Below are 14,229 nucleotides of genomic sequence, written 5' to 3' on the forward strand. Positions count from 1 at the left end.
CTTCCTGAACTTAAATGTGAAAACAGGATGGCTACAACTCTCTTGGCTAGTTTTTCTGCACCTGCACAGTGTAATTCATCTGCTGCATGAGCAATAGGCTAGCACCTATCTAGACAGCTTCTCTCTTTTTTGAATATGGTTTTCAATATTGCTTCCCCAAAGAGGCTGTCAGTACTGTGCACTAGCTGGGGTAAATGTCGAGTGACAGGGATCCTCTGAGGCATGATCAGGGCCATGGTTTCACCACCCAGGTCTGAGAAAAAACATTGGTAGAATGTGTCATCCTAAATTAATGTTTTGGGGTTTGTTTGTTTTTTTGCAGGGCCTGTAATTTGCGTACCCCTTCTTCCCATGATTCCAAATGCAGATTACTAACCTGACACTGCACCTCGCTGAAGCATCCTAAATTTCAAGGCAACCTGTGTAAGTCTGCAGATTTTAGAGCACTTAAAAGTGTTGTCCTTTTAATAGGAAGGGCTTCACAACCTTAACTATAGCAGAGCTGGCACTGTGCAATAATCCTGCTGTGTAATACCAGTAGTATTGAATTGGTTGCATAACACACGGACAACATATTGAATAGAATTGTAGGACTGGAAGGGACCTTAAGAGGTCACCTAGTCCAGTCCCATGCCCTCAAGACAGGCCTATGTATTATAGACCATCCCTGATAGGTGATTGAATTGAAAATCAAAATGGAATTTTTCATCTAGTTGCTCCTATTTTTTTTAAGGTTCTTAACTATCAGAAAAGGAAAGAAAAAAAATTACCTTAATTGGCAGCCATATTCTATCTACTGAGATGGTCCCCATCTAGATATTGTTTGAGTACTTCACAAGCTTTAAGTAAAGGATCTTCATAACACTCCTGTAAGGTAGGCACATGCTATTATTCCCCTGGTACTGACAGGAAAGCAATGCTCTGAGAGATTGAATGACTTGCCCAAGAATTGACCCTAGCCTTCTGGAGTCACAGTCACCTTCCTTCACCACAAGGCCATGCTTTTCTGTTGAGCCTACCACTAGAAAAGGACATGAGCATCAATGAGTATGCAGACTACCTGTAGTGGACCCACACTGAGGCATGCTGGAAAGAAGTAGCCAAGGCAAGATTCCACTGCTATTGACCATTATCTGGGCATAAACATGGACCTCTCTTTGCCAGAGCCCTTCAACACCATTCGAATCATCCTCAGATAAACTAATATCATTAGGAAAAAAGCTAATAAATTACTATTGTTGTGGGGTATTGAAAACTGTCTCAAAATGAGGAGTTGTCACTTGAAATTCTATAGGGTTTTCCTGATCCTGCTTGTAGGTTCGAGGGCTCAGTAGGGAAGCATGTGATCTGGGACGTTCTTCCATCGTTTTGTATGCAATGTTTTTGTAGCTGTGTCAGTCCCAGGATATTAGAGACACGAGATGAGTGAGGCAATATCTTTTATTATAACTTCTGTTGGTGAGAGAGAGAAGCTATCAAGTTTACCCAGAGCTCTTCTTCAGATCTGGGAAACCTACTTGACACTGAGCTGGACTGGCTGACCTTCAGGTACCCACTTCTGGACAGGGCTGGGGAGCAGCCAGCAGGCTGAGATGAGGGAGTAGACCCAAGGGGCAATTAGCCCTGGTGCCTCCACAGAGGAAAGAAAGTAAAGAAAATGGAGTCCAGGCCACTGGCTAGATCCGGATGGCTAGATCCAGATACCAATGGTATCTGACTACAAGTGTTGGGCTAGGGTCAGGTTGGATCTGAAAACAACCTCACGTGCTCTGGCCTGGGTCAGGTTCAGATTAGCTATGGTCTAGTTGGGTTTGAGTCTGGCTTGAAAATTAGACCTGAGGAGACTTCTAGCGCAAGGTGGGGTGAGTTGTGCCTCTCTGCTCTAGGGAGCAGCCTCTCTCTGTTTTTGGTTCTTGTGTGTTAAGGTTCTTGCTAGCTGCCTTAGTACGAACCCACCCGAACCCCCAGCTATGTACTGGGGCAGCTAGCCTGAGCTGTGGCCTGTGCTATGCTCAACTACACTGCTCATTTTTGAGCACCAGCTCAAGCAGAACTAGAATGTGTTTCTACCTGCTCTGGTAGGCACCCTCCCCACTGTAGTCTAGACATACCCTCCAAGAGAGGGGGCAGTCTTTGGCATTTGTTACTGGGGTGTAATTGTCTCAGAAAATATTATGTCCCTCAGACGTCATCTGAAAGGAAAACTCAATAAAGATGAAGACAATAATCCAAGGCAGCAGCGCTTTGGAAAAAGGTCACCCTTGCCCCTTATTTCTCTTCAGGATTCAGGCAAGAAGACAGGTAGTGCTGGTGTTCTAACAGCCCCAGGCAAATTGGGAAATATTCCCCTTACCCTCAAGCCATTCCCACTAGAGACAGGTATTAAACTCTCACTACACCTCATATTTTGCTGTTCTTTCTGACTGTGGGTTTTGTTTGTATTGAAGAGCTGGCTCTTTATCCTGATTTGTGCATTAAAGGGAAAACAGTGTTCATTTTTTTCCAGTAAACTCTATTTCCTGACTGTTCTGTAAATACTGAAGTCCCCGTTGCTACAAGAAGATAGTTAACTGATAACAGTGCCAATAGGGGGTGCTGAAGAATATGTTGCCTAGTTCCTGAGTCTTGTAGGACCAATAAAATGTGTCGTTATAGTTGCATATGGTAAAATGGCTTCCTTCGGAGCTCTTTGCATTAGCTCTTAGCACATATTATCTCTGGGTACTGTTATCCAAAAGGTAGTGTGGGGGGAAATTTGCACAAGGATGACTTCCTGGTTTGGGAATCTGCAATTCATTTCCAAATGCTTCATTTTGCATCAAAAATGCATTGAACTCGGTGTGCGAATCTCAGTATTTACACATATAACCACCTGATAGTGGACCTGAGTTATGTAGCTAGAGTTGGGCACTGGCTGAAAACAAATAGCAGGAGCCACAACAGGGACACAAACTTTTTGCACCTACAAAATGGAAACTGGGCTCCAGGAAAGAGAGACTATCTGTGGTACTGTATCGCAGTTACACTGCTGGCGGGGCTTGTGTTTGTGGAACATCTACAGATACCCCTAAAGACCGTGGATTCTCCTAGATGAGAAAGGACCCTTGACTCAGGACATGAGCCTGACCTGCCTCTGCCCCCTCGTCCTGGCCTACCGTTTTCTGAGCTTGTGCCTGTGTCATCATTCCAGGAACTCTGCCTGTTTGCCACAAGACCATGAGGTCACGCAGCAGTGCTTATCTGGCCCCCCGTTCCCATAATGTCTGAGTGCTTCCCAATCTTTAATGTATTTTATCCTCTCAACACCCCTGTGAGGTAGCCCCTCACAAAGGGGGAACTGAGATTGTGATGTCACTAAGGTCACACAGAAAGTCTGTGGCAAAGCCAGCATTTGGAAGGCCTAGGTTAGTGCCCTAACCCTGAACCAGCCTTCCTCTCTAAAATGATGTGCTATGGGTACAGTGTGGAATGGCTCATTTGTAGCAATAAGCCTGAACCCGAAGGCCAAGATCTGGATTCAGACTGAAATTTCCACAGGGTCTTTGGATCCATGGGTTTGTTCAGCTCAGTGTCGAAATAAAGGCCCAGTCCTGAAGGTCAGACCCAAATCCAGATGAAGATGAAATTTTAATCACTGTGAAAATGAAGAGGAACGAGCAGAGATAAGGGGAAATGGTTTATCAGAACACCAAGGGACAAGAAGGGGGCCCAGTCACCAAGGAGAAATAAAGTTCTCACCAGCTAGTGAGGATTTGTGTGGAGCAATAAATGCTGCCATGTTAAAAAGCAGCAATAGTGCCAGGAGGCGGTGTCAGATTACAGCAGTTTAATGATTCCAGGGAGATTAAAGTGAAGAACAATGCAATAAAGACCCCACCTAATAAATAAAAGTGTCAGATTATAAGCGAAATCAGATCGCAAAGGGACCCCAGAGAGAGAAAACAAAAGTGTTTCAGGAGTATTGCTTTGAGGTTAGAAGATTTGTATGTTTGTAATCAACAGAGCGGCCTGTACGACTTGGCGCCTACCCACTCTGCTTTCCTGCACAGATAACAGTTTGGTAGCTGTGCAGTAATGCTGTGTGCGCCACATTAATAAAGAGCAAGAAGCTCTGAACTTTTACAGTGAAAGGCATGGACATAGAATCATAGAAATGTAGGAGTGGAAAGAACCTCAACACGTCATCTAGTTCAGAGCCCTGCACTGAGGCAGGATGAAATATTACAGACCTGCCTGACAGGTGTTTGACTAACCTGTTCGTAAAAACCTCCAATGATGGAGATTTCACAAACTCTCTGAGTAATTTATTTCTGTGCTTAACTACCCTTAACACTTAGGAAGCTTTTCCTAATTCTCCCTTGCTGCAATATAAGCCCATTGCTTCTTATCTTGTCCTCAATGCATGAGAAGAACAATTTATCACCCTCCTTTTTATAGCTACCTTTTATGAACTTGAAGATGGTTATGACGTCCCCCTTCAGTCTTCTTTTCTCCAGTCTAAACAAACCCAGTCTTTTTCAATCTTTACTGGTAGGTCAGGTTTTCCAGACCTTTAATCATATTCGTTGCTCTCCTCTGGACTTTCTCCTATTTGTCCACATTTTCCCAAAGTGTGGTGTCCGGAATTGGACACAATACTCCAGTTGAGGCTTTATCAGAGCTGATTAGAATGGAAAAAATACTTCTCATGTCTTGCTTACAACACTCGTGCTAATACATCCCAGAATAATATTTGCTTTGCTTTTCCTTTTTTTTCTTATCTTCTTTGGAAACAGTATTACTACTTTTACTGATATTTAGTTTGTGATCTACTGTAACCCTCAGGTCCTTTTCTGCAGTTCTGCTTCCAAGGCAGTCATTTCCCATTTTTTATTTGTGCAATTGATTATTCCTTCCTAGGTGGATTACTTTGCATTTGTCCTTATTGGATTTCATCCTGTTTTTCAGATCATTTCTCTGGTTTGTCAAGATCATTTTTAATTCTAATCCTGTCCTCCAAAGTGCTTGCAACCCTTCTCAGCTAGATATTGTCCACAAACTTCAGAAGTGTGCTCTCTTTGCCATTATCCAAATCATTTGAGGATATTGAATAGAATTGGACACAGGAAAGATCCCTGCTGGGCCCCACTCAGAATGCCCTTCCAGCTTCTCTGTGAACCATTGATAACTACTCTGTGACTGTGGTTTTCCAACCAGTTATGCACCCGTCTTATAGTAGGTTTGTGTAGGCTATAACATTTCCCTAGTTTGCTTATGAGGAGGTCATGTGAGACAGTACCAAAAGCCTTGCTAAAGTCAAGAGATATCACATGTATGCCCCCCCAACCCCCAGGCTTGTTATCCTGTCAAAGAAAGACATTAGGTTGGTTTGATTTGATTTATTCTTGACAAATACATGGTTACTGTTACTTATCACCTTATTAGCTTCTAGATGCTTAAAACTGATCGTTTGATTATTTACTCCATTATCTTTTTGGGTACCAAAGTTAAACTGGCTGGTCTGTAATTTCCCAGGTTGTCATTATTCCCCTGTTTATACATATTTGCCTTGTTCCAGTCCTCTGGGATCTCTCCTGTCCTTCACTAGTTCTCAAAGATAATCGCTAATGGCTCAGTGATCTCTTCAGCCAATTCGTTAAGTATTCTCGGATGTACTTTGTGAGGCCCTTTCAACTTGAAAACATCTTACTTGTCTAAGTAATTCTTAACTTGATCTTTCCCTCTTTTAGCCTCCGAGCCAATCCCATTTACACTGATGTTCACTATATTAGTCGTCTGATCACTCCTAACATTTTTGGTAAAAACTGAAACAAAAAAGGCATTTAACACTGCAGCCATTGCTGCGTTTTCTGTTATTGTCTTTCCCTCCCCTTTGAGTAATGGACCTACTCTGTCCTTGGTCTTCCTCTTGCTTCTAATGTGTTTGTAAAATGTTTTCCTGTTACCCTTTATGTCCCTAGCTCAGTGGTTCTCGACCTTTCCAGCCAATTGTATGTTTTTCCGGAGTCTGATTTGTCTTGCCTACCCCAAGTTTCACCTCACTTAAAAATTACTTGCACTACTGGCAGATGGTATAGTGCTTACAGAAGCTTTTTTCATTTTCAGCTGGCAAGTCTGAAGCTCAAAGCTTTCTTTGACAAAATTCTACTGGGTCACCCACATCCACGGTATTTTCTCTTCAAATGTTGTTGCAAATGTGCAGGCTTCATACTGTTATTTGATAGAGTTTCTCCACACAGGAAACACAAAGTTTGAGGTGGCTCACTATTTATAGATGTGAATCCAAAAGCTATATATTCCTTGCAGAACTGACAGTGTTTTCTCTTTCCAGTCATTTTCAATTTTACAGTTTTCACTGTTGCCGCTACTGCTGCTTCCAGCTCCTCATTTTAAAAATATATCCATTTTTACATAGCAACAGCATAAACACCATGACAACTTCATCCTCATTAACGTGCGTGCATGCATCAGTAAACGACATAAAATGCTTGTCTAATACAGTGTGTATACGCACATTATGTTACTAGATAAGTATATAGAGCAGTATAAACAAGTCATTGTCTGTATGAAATTTTAGTTTATCCTGACTTTGCTAGTGCTTTTTATGTAGTCTGTTGTAAAACTAGGCAAATATCTAGATGAGTTGGCATACCCCCTGGAAGGCCTCTGTGTACCCACAGAGATATGCATACCCCTGGTTGAGAACCACTGTCTTAGCTAGTTTAATCTTGTTTTGTGCCTTGGCCTTTCTAATTTTGTCCCTACATGCTAGTGTTGTGGTTTTTATTCATCCTTCATAATTTGACTTCATTTCTACTTTTTTGAGTTTCAGGTCGTTGAAGATCTTCTTAAGGCAGGGGTGTGGTTTCTTACTATACTTCCTGTCTTTCCTAAGCATTGGGATAGTTTGCTCTTGTGTCTTTAATAATGTCTCTAAACAACTGCCAACTCTCCTGAACTCTTTTTTCCTTTAGACCTGTTTCCCATGAGATCTTGGATAATCTGTGCCCTGCTGTATTATTTTCCAAACAGATGTCTGGGTAGTTGAAATCCCCCATCATCACCAAGTCCTATGCTTTGAGAGTTTCAGTTAGTTCTTTAAAAAAGCTTCATCCACCTCTTCTTCCTAGTCAGGTGGTTTCAAATAGACCTACCATGACATAACCCTTGGTTGTTTTTTCTTTTACCTCTTTTATCCTTACCTAGAGACTTTCAGCAGGTCAGCCTCCTACTTCTATCTCAACCTCAGTGCAAGTAGATATATCTTTGATGTGCAAAGCAAGCAATATTTCCTTCCTTTTTTTCCCTGCCTGTCCTTCCTGAACAAGCTGTACTCTTCTATACCGATATTCCAGTCATGTGAATTATCCCACTAACTCTCTGTGATGTCTATTATGTGGTCAATTGTGATTATTCAATAGTATTTCTAGTTCTTCCTGTTTATTTCCCATACCTTTTGCATTAGTATACAGACATAAAGAGGTTCATTAGATTTCCCTTCTATATTTCCTCGTCTCTTCTTTGTTCCTGTTCACCTACAACTGGAAAGAGGAAATTCAGCCCTGGTACATAGGACTCAGACACCACTTAGCTCCCACCCAAACTCTCAGCATGAACTTCACCCAAGGTCAGAGAGATAGTTCTAAATTTTCTGGGCCACGTCAGCCCCAAGGTTTTTACAGATGCCCCATTTTACAGATGCCCAAGGTCAGATAGGCAGTCTGTGGTAGAGCCAGGCCTTAGAGCCAGGTTTTAAGTCACAGGTTAGTACCCTGACCACTAGACCATCCTTTCTGCTTGCGCTGTGTTGTGAAAAAGGCTTTTTTCATCGATTTACAGGGGCAAGAGGCCTAGCTATTAATTTCCTTTTAGCAAGGCATACTGGCACCGGAATGGATCTCGGGCACTGTATAATATAGCTTCTCTATCTCAATGGTGGATACTCAGTGGAGGGGAATCTGTAGTGTAAAGGAGCTTTGTTCAGAGTCCTTGGTGCCAGATAACAGCCTTTCCTTTCTCTCCTCTTCAGTTCCACTACCCAATCAATGCTAAGTCTGTGTACGGTTATGGTGACTCCCAGACTATAATTGGTGGAATTTTGGGTAAAAAGCTTATGCAAGTTCTTTATAGCTGTACTATCACCTGCTTACCAATAGATGGGGGCAGAGAGCTCCTTCCCTAGGGAGCTTCTGTGCTTCTGGGGTGCTGAGTAAATAGTTTTATGCAGATGAAGCAGATCAGAGGCTGTTCTTGCCCCTGATCACCAACACATGGGAAGAGAAAGCGCCTTACCTTCAGGCTACAGGGCATACATACATATAATAGAGTTGAGTGACATTTTTTGGTGAATAGCAACTTTGCTGAAAAATATATTTTGGAGAGTCACCAAAATGATTCTCAGATTCAGGTCAAATTCAGCAAATAGTTTTGGCTGAAAAAAAAAAACAGAAAAGGAAACGTAAAAGAACTCAAAACATTTTACTTGGACTTTTCATTTGGAAACAGCATTCAGTTTCAAAATTTTCCAGTTGAAAAAAAACCCCACACAAAACAAGGGTGAAACACACTAGAAAATGACCCATTCAATGAAAAACTATTTTAAAAAATGTTATCAGGTCAACACAAAGCATTTTTGTTGCTTCAAAATGAAATTTTTCAATTCGACATTTTGAAAAAAATCAGCAAGGGAAGGGGTATTTCAGATTTTCTGATTTGGTCCCCAGATGCAAACATCAATTGTTTGCTCATCCTAATACGTATATATTTCGTACTATTTTTGACAGGGTCTTACAGGTCAGCTTCCCTAAGTAGTGTAAGTATACTCGAGGTATAAGATGCTTTATTTACACATGTGTGTCAGAACTGGAACAGAGGCAGTCATCAAAAGCAGGTGGGAAATCCCTTCTTCCAGAAATCTCATTCCATCCAGCAATGCCAATTCCCAGGAAACTATTCTGTCCCAAGCATTGCTTCCAAATATAGAGAATAAAGCTGAAGGCAACCTCTATCATCCATGCTTTCTCTCCAAAGACCAGTGCATAACAAAACCAAGAACTGCATAGTATTTGTTCAGAGACTGAAAACTTTCTTGCACAGTAAGAGAAAGAACCTGTAAAATTTTTTGTTACATCGCCACCATAAGACTCATGCCATAACAATACAATGGAGAGACATGTTCTGTGCATTATTGATGGAGAAGCTGAGGTTTATTCTCCATCCTTACTCAGTTAATTTTCTGCTCTCCTCTCCCACACACTTTACACTAACTATGAAGGTTCTTTTCAACTTGGAGTTTTGTATGTGTGGCCTCTCTGCAGCAGAAAAGCTTTTTGCCAAAACCTGAGTAAATTTGGATAAGCCATTTTTCATACATAGGGCCAAGGGAAAAAAAACTGTTTTAATTTAACTTTGAAGATTTCACTAATACTTTTAGGGCTGGTCTAAACTTACCTCGGAGATTCGGTGGCAGTCGACCAGAGTTACGCAAGCTACGCAAAAAACTTGTGTAACTCCCGTCGACTTCTCTGCTTCTGTTCTGTGCGCCGTCTTCACTGCACTGCGCCACTTGAGAAGGTGTTCTTAATACGTCGATTTCTGGATCGACTGAGTGGGTCTTCACTGTGACCGCTCAGTCGATCCAGAGAAGTTGATATGACTGCGGTGACTTTGCCGCTGTCGGTGTAGACATAGCTTTATTCTCCTTCCCACACCTTATCTCAAAAACAGCTTGTCCTAGAAACTTCAAGTGAAGATCATGATGAGATGGAACACTTCCATTAACTTCAGTAGCCTTTGGATCAAGCCTCAAGTGCACAGAATTAATTTTTAATCGGGGGTAGGGAAGAAACACATTTGGGAAGTTATTCTCGTTGAATTAAGAACTTCAGAATGATCCATCACAGATCCCTGGGAAGTTTATAAGAAGTATCAAATGACTGTTGGAAGCCTAAACATTCTTTTTCTATTTGAAAAGTACATTTCTAGCCCCATTTCCTTATGGAAATGGCCTTAAAAAAGTAACTCAGTTGATGAAGCGGTTTGTCACAGTGAGTTTTCTAAAATAAATAGAAATAAATAGGTAAAATCACAGCTTGCCTCCAATCTCACCAGCTGTGCTTTTGTCTGATACCTCCCTAGCTACCAGTCAACATCTCCTAAGTCAATTATGCTCCTGGCATAACTGTGGCATGCTTTAACTGGGAAATGCTGGGCTCTGTAAAGTTTGGATTTCTTTTACATGTTAACCTTCACTCTGAATTTACTGTGAATCTGATGGTTGGTTTGAAAATATCCTCAGTGTTTTTCTAATCGTATTTTTTTAACTCTGAAAATATCTGAACTACACCATCAACCTTAACAAAGTTCTCTGTCTAAGTTATATTGTATATGTATATATCGGTCTAACTTGTCTCTCCTTGCTAGCTTTCCGTAGTCTCTACTGTTACACTAGGACATGAATGCCTGTGACAATGGACAGGTCTCAGTGAATGGCGGGACTTTCCGTTCCCCACTCGGCCAGACAAAGACACGCCCTTTGAGGCTCTCTTTTATCTGCTGATACAAACAAGTTACATATTGCCCCTCTGACGTGGTCTAATACCACCCTTTACCTTGAACATGTTGGTTCAATCAATATAACTCTGTCCATCATACTGTCATCCTGAACTTGTCTTAAAGGGTGGTCAACATCTGATTATTTTCTTTGCGGAGTGCACTTGTAGCATGCTTGGTATTAGGGGGCTTTAGTACCACCTTTCTGGAATGTGCTTCCGTGAGTGTGCTGTGCCTAGCACGTCATTACGAAGGGGTGTTTTTGCAATGCCAGCTCTGTTCTTGCCAGATTCTGTGAACTTGCCAGCAGGCTCACAGCCTGACTTCTGCAAGCTTTGCTTTATAACAGCAGGGCCCAACTACTACTTTCTCTCAGGCCCCATACCCAGCCTGTTATACTAGGCCTCATGTCTCAGTCTGTCACTTTCTATTACACCTCCTCCACTTTCAAATTAACATTCAGAATTTGTACACTACATTTTGTCATCGCTAATTCCCCATCTCTAATTCTAGCATAAAACAATCCATCCATAGTACACTGTGGAAGATATAAAATATTCTTAGCAATTTTCGTCACCAAAGTGTCCAGTTCACTTAAAATATACAAAGGGAGCTCAATTAATAGCAAAATTATAAATTAATCTAGGTAACATATATGTTTTTAAAATCATCAATTTTTGGGCGGGTTTAAGAGGAGCTCGATATAAACTGTCACATTAATCAGTCAATTTAGCCCCTAGGATTATATCATCAACGCCAATCCAAGGGTCAGTTTTTCCCCCCAAGTATTTTTCAACTTGACCGGGTTGTACATAGTCAATAAAATAATTTCCTAACATCCAATTTTCTTTCAAATTAACTACATCAAGTTTATGTTTTCACAATATATGAAACCCTTTTGTCTTTTTAACATTGATCCATAGACTGGTATTCATACAATATTGATTTAAAATCTGCAAATTATTAATCACCTGCTGATAAGAATCACTTAAAATAGCCACATCATTAGCAAAAGCCGATGTTGTGATTTTATTTCCCTGGAACATAAAACCAGACCCCTCAGAGTCTAAACTGATTAAAAGGGGACCCATGGCAATATTAAGTAATATAGGAGATAAGAGATTCCCATGTTAAACTGCTTCAAATAAAAAGGGACCCCATGCAGTCCTTGGTACATTCCCCATACCTTGGTTATACAATAATTTTACAAATCCTTAACAAATTTCAATAAATTACTCATTAATCCCAAACCTTTTAAGGGCATGTATAGTATGCCCGTGGCCTATCAAATTAAAATCTTTGGTCAAATCAATGAACACGAGAGCAATTTCAACCCTTTCTATTTAAATCCCTTAATCAAATTGTCCAAAATGGATATATTATCTTCACACCCAGGAGAAGACATAAAAGTTTTCCTACTAGAACATATCTTTACTTCACTAGTTAATTGCTTAGCTATGATTTTAGTATATAATCTAATCTATACAGACCTCATCCATCATCAATTTTGCGGCTGGTTTAAGAGGAGCTCTATATAGACTACCACACCAATCAATCAATTTGTCCCCAAGAGATATATCCTCGACTCCAATCCAAGAGTCTGTTCTTGCCCCCAAGTATCTTTCAACTTGACCAGGTTGTACATAGTTAATAGACTCACTCCCTAATTTCCAACTTTCTTTTGGATTAACTACATACATTTTATGTATATGGTATACATATATGTATACATTTATGTATATAAACCCCTTTGTCTTTTTCATATTGACCCACAAAGAGGTGTTCATACAAAATTGATTTAAAACCTCCAGATTATTAATCATCCCCTGATAAAAATTACTTAAAACAGCCACATCATCTGCAAAAGCTAATGTCATAATTTTATTTCCCTGAACCATGAACCCCAACCCCTCAGATTCTAACTTAGTTAAAAGTGGGTCCACAGCAACATTAAATAATATGGGAGATAATGGATCTCCTTGTTTAATTCCACTTCGAATAGAGACGGACCTCGTATTTTCCTCTCCCACCCATCTTTTAGTTATACAATCAGTATACGGATCCTTGATAAATGTCAATAAGTTGCTCCCCAGTCCAAAATCTCTTCGTGACGTATATTATATGTCCATGTCCAACTGAACCAAATGCTTTGGCTAAATCAACGAACACAACAGCAATTTCATCCTCATTACGTTTAGCACCTTTAATCAATGTATCTAAAATGGATATATTCTCCTCACACCCCGAGGCAGAGATAAAACCTTTCTGTCTAGGACATAGCTTTACAGCACTGCTAATCTCTTAGCTAAAATTTTAGTACATAATCTAATCCATACAGACCCTATAATTAAAGGTCTCCAAGAAGAGATTTTAGCTAATTCTTGAGTATCTTGGACCTTTGGAATAAAAATTGTCCTATTTTCTTTAAAATATTCTGGGATTTGCCTATTTAAAAAGCATATATTAAATTTTTTTGTAAGAATAGAGTAACCAAATTAAAAAGGACCCAGAAATCATTAACCATAACCCTGTCAGGATCAGGAGCATTAGTTGTACGAATAGCTTGTAGAGTCCCCTTATTTCATAAATAGATATCGGACTTTCCAATAAGTTTTTAGGCCATTCCTCTACTGTAGGCATCCAGCTGTATTACCAAGACCAATCTTATCCAACATAATATTGTTCAATGTCCTGAAAATGGATACAACATTTAGCTTTACCTCGCTCTCCTGTTATAATTCACACCAATCTTTTTCTATCTTTATCGAATAATCTCTGATAGAATTTATATTGGTCTTTCTTAGTGGCATATTTCCGAATTGACACTGATTGATTCTTCCTATCCAATCTATTTCCTAACTCTCTTGTCCTATTATCAACTTCTGTATTCTGCTCCTTTACTTGTTCAATCTCTCTAATATTCATCAATGATTCACACATCTCTTCTATCTCACCCTGCACCAATTGATGCAGTCTATGGTCCATTCAACTGCTGTTCTGCTTCATCTAAACTATTTAAAATCTGCTCAGTATTTCTTCCTTTATGTAATATAGACACCCTTTGAATCACTGGTTGCTCTCGAAGAGGTTATATCTTTTCCTGAGGAGGTGGAATTTCTAACATACAGCTACTCACTCCCTAAAATGTCCATAGCTAGATCTTCCTTAACCTTCTTTTTGGCCAAGTCTCTCCTCTTATCAGAAATCTGCTTATTTGTTATGCTGTTCAATTCTTTTTCAATACATTTATTAATATTCCACGCTCCAGCATCTTTATTTTCAAGCTGAAGTAAAAGCTCAATTTCTTGATCTGTCCACACACGAGAGGGAATTGCATTCCTCCTCCCCTCCCCAAAACCCACCCTAGCTTCTTTCCTTTGATCATTCTTTGCCATTGGATGTCTATGTTGAGTGTGTTAACTTAGCCCCGATCTAGTATGAAAGGCAGACCTACAGAGTAAACAGGTAAAACGCCTCTCTTATCAACTTAGGCACACACTTAGGGTAGTGGCAAGCGATATTATGAAAATGGGAATGTTTACCACATTTCTTGCATACCACTCTGATTGCTGTGCTTCTACGGACCACATTAATGTGCTTAGCTCATTTACCATAGGCTGCTAAAACCTGAAGACACATAGGGCAGTTATAACACACTACAGGATGTTCTAAATAAAA

The sequence above is a fragment of the Emydura macquarii genome, unplaced genomic scaffold (assembly GCF_026122565.2).
Source record: "Emydura macquarii macquarii isolate MOO-44397 ecotype Brisbane River unplaced genomic scaffold, CSIRO-AGI_Emac_v2 contig_2988, whole genome shotgun sequence".
NCBI classification, from domain to species: domain Eukaryota; kingdom Metazoa; phylum Chordata; order Testudines; family Chelidae; genus Emydura; species Emydura macquarii.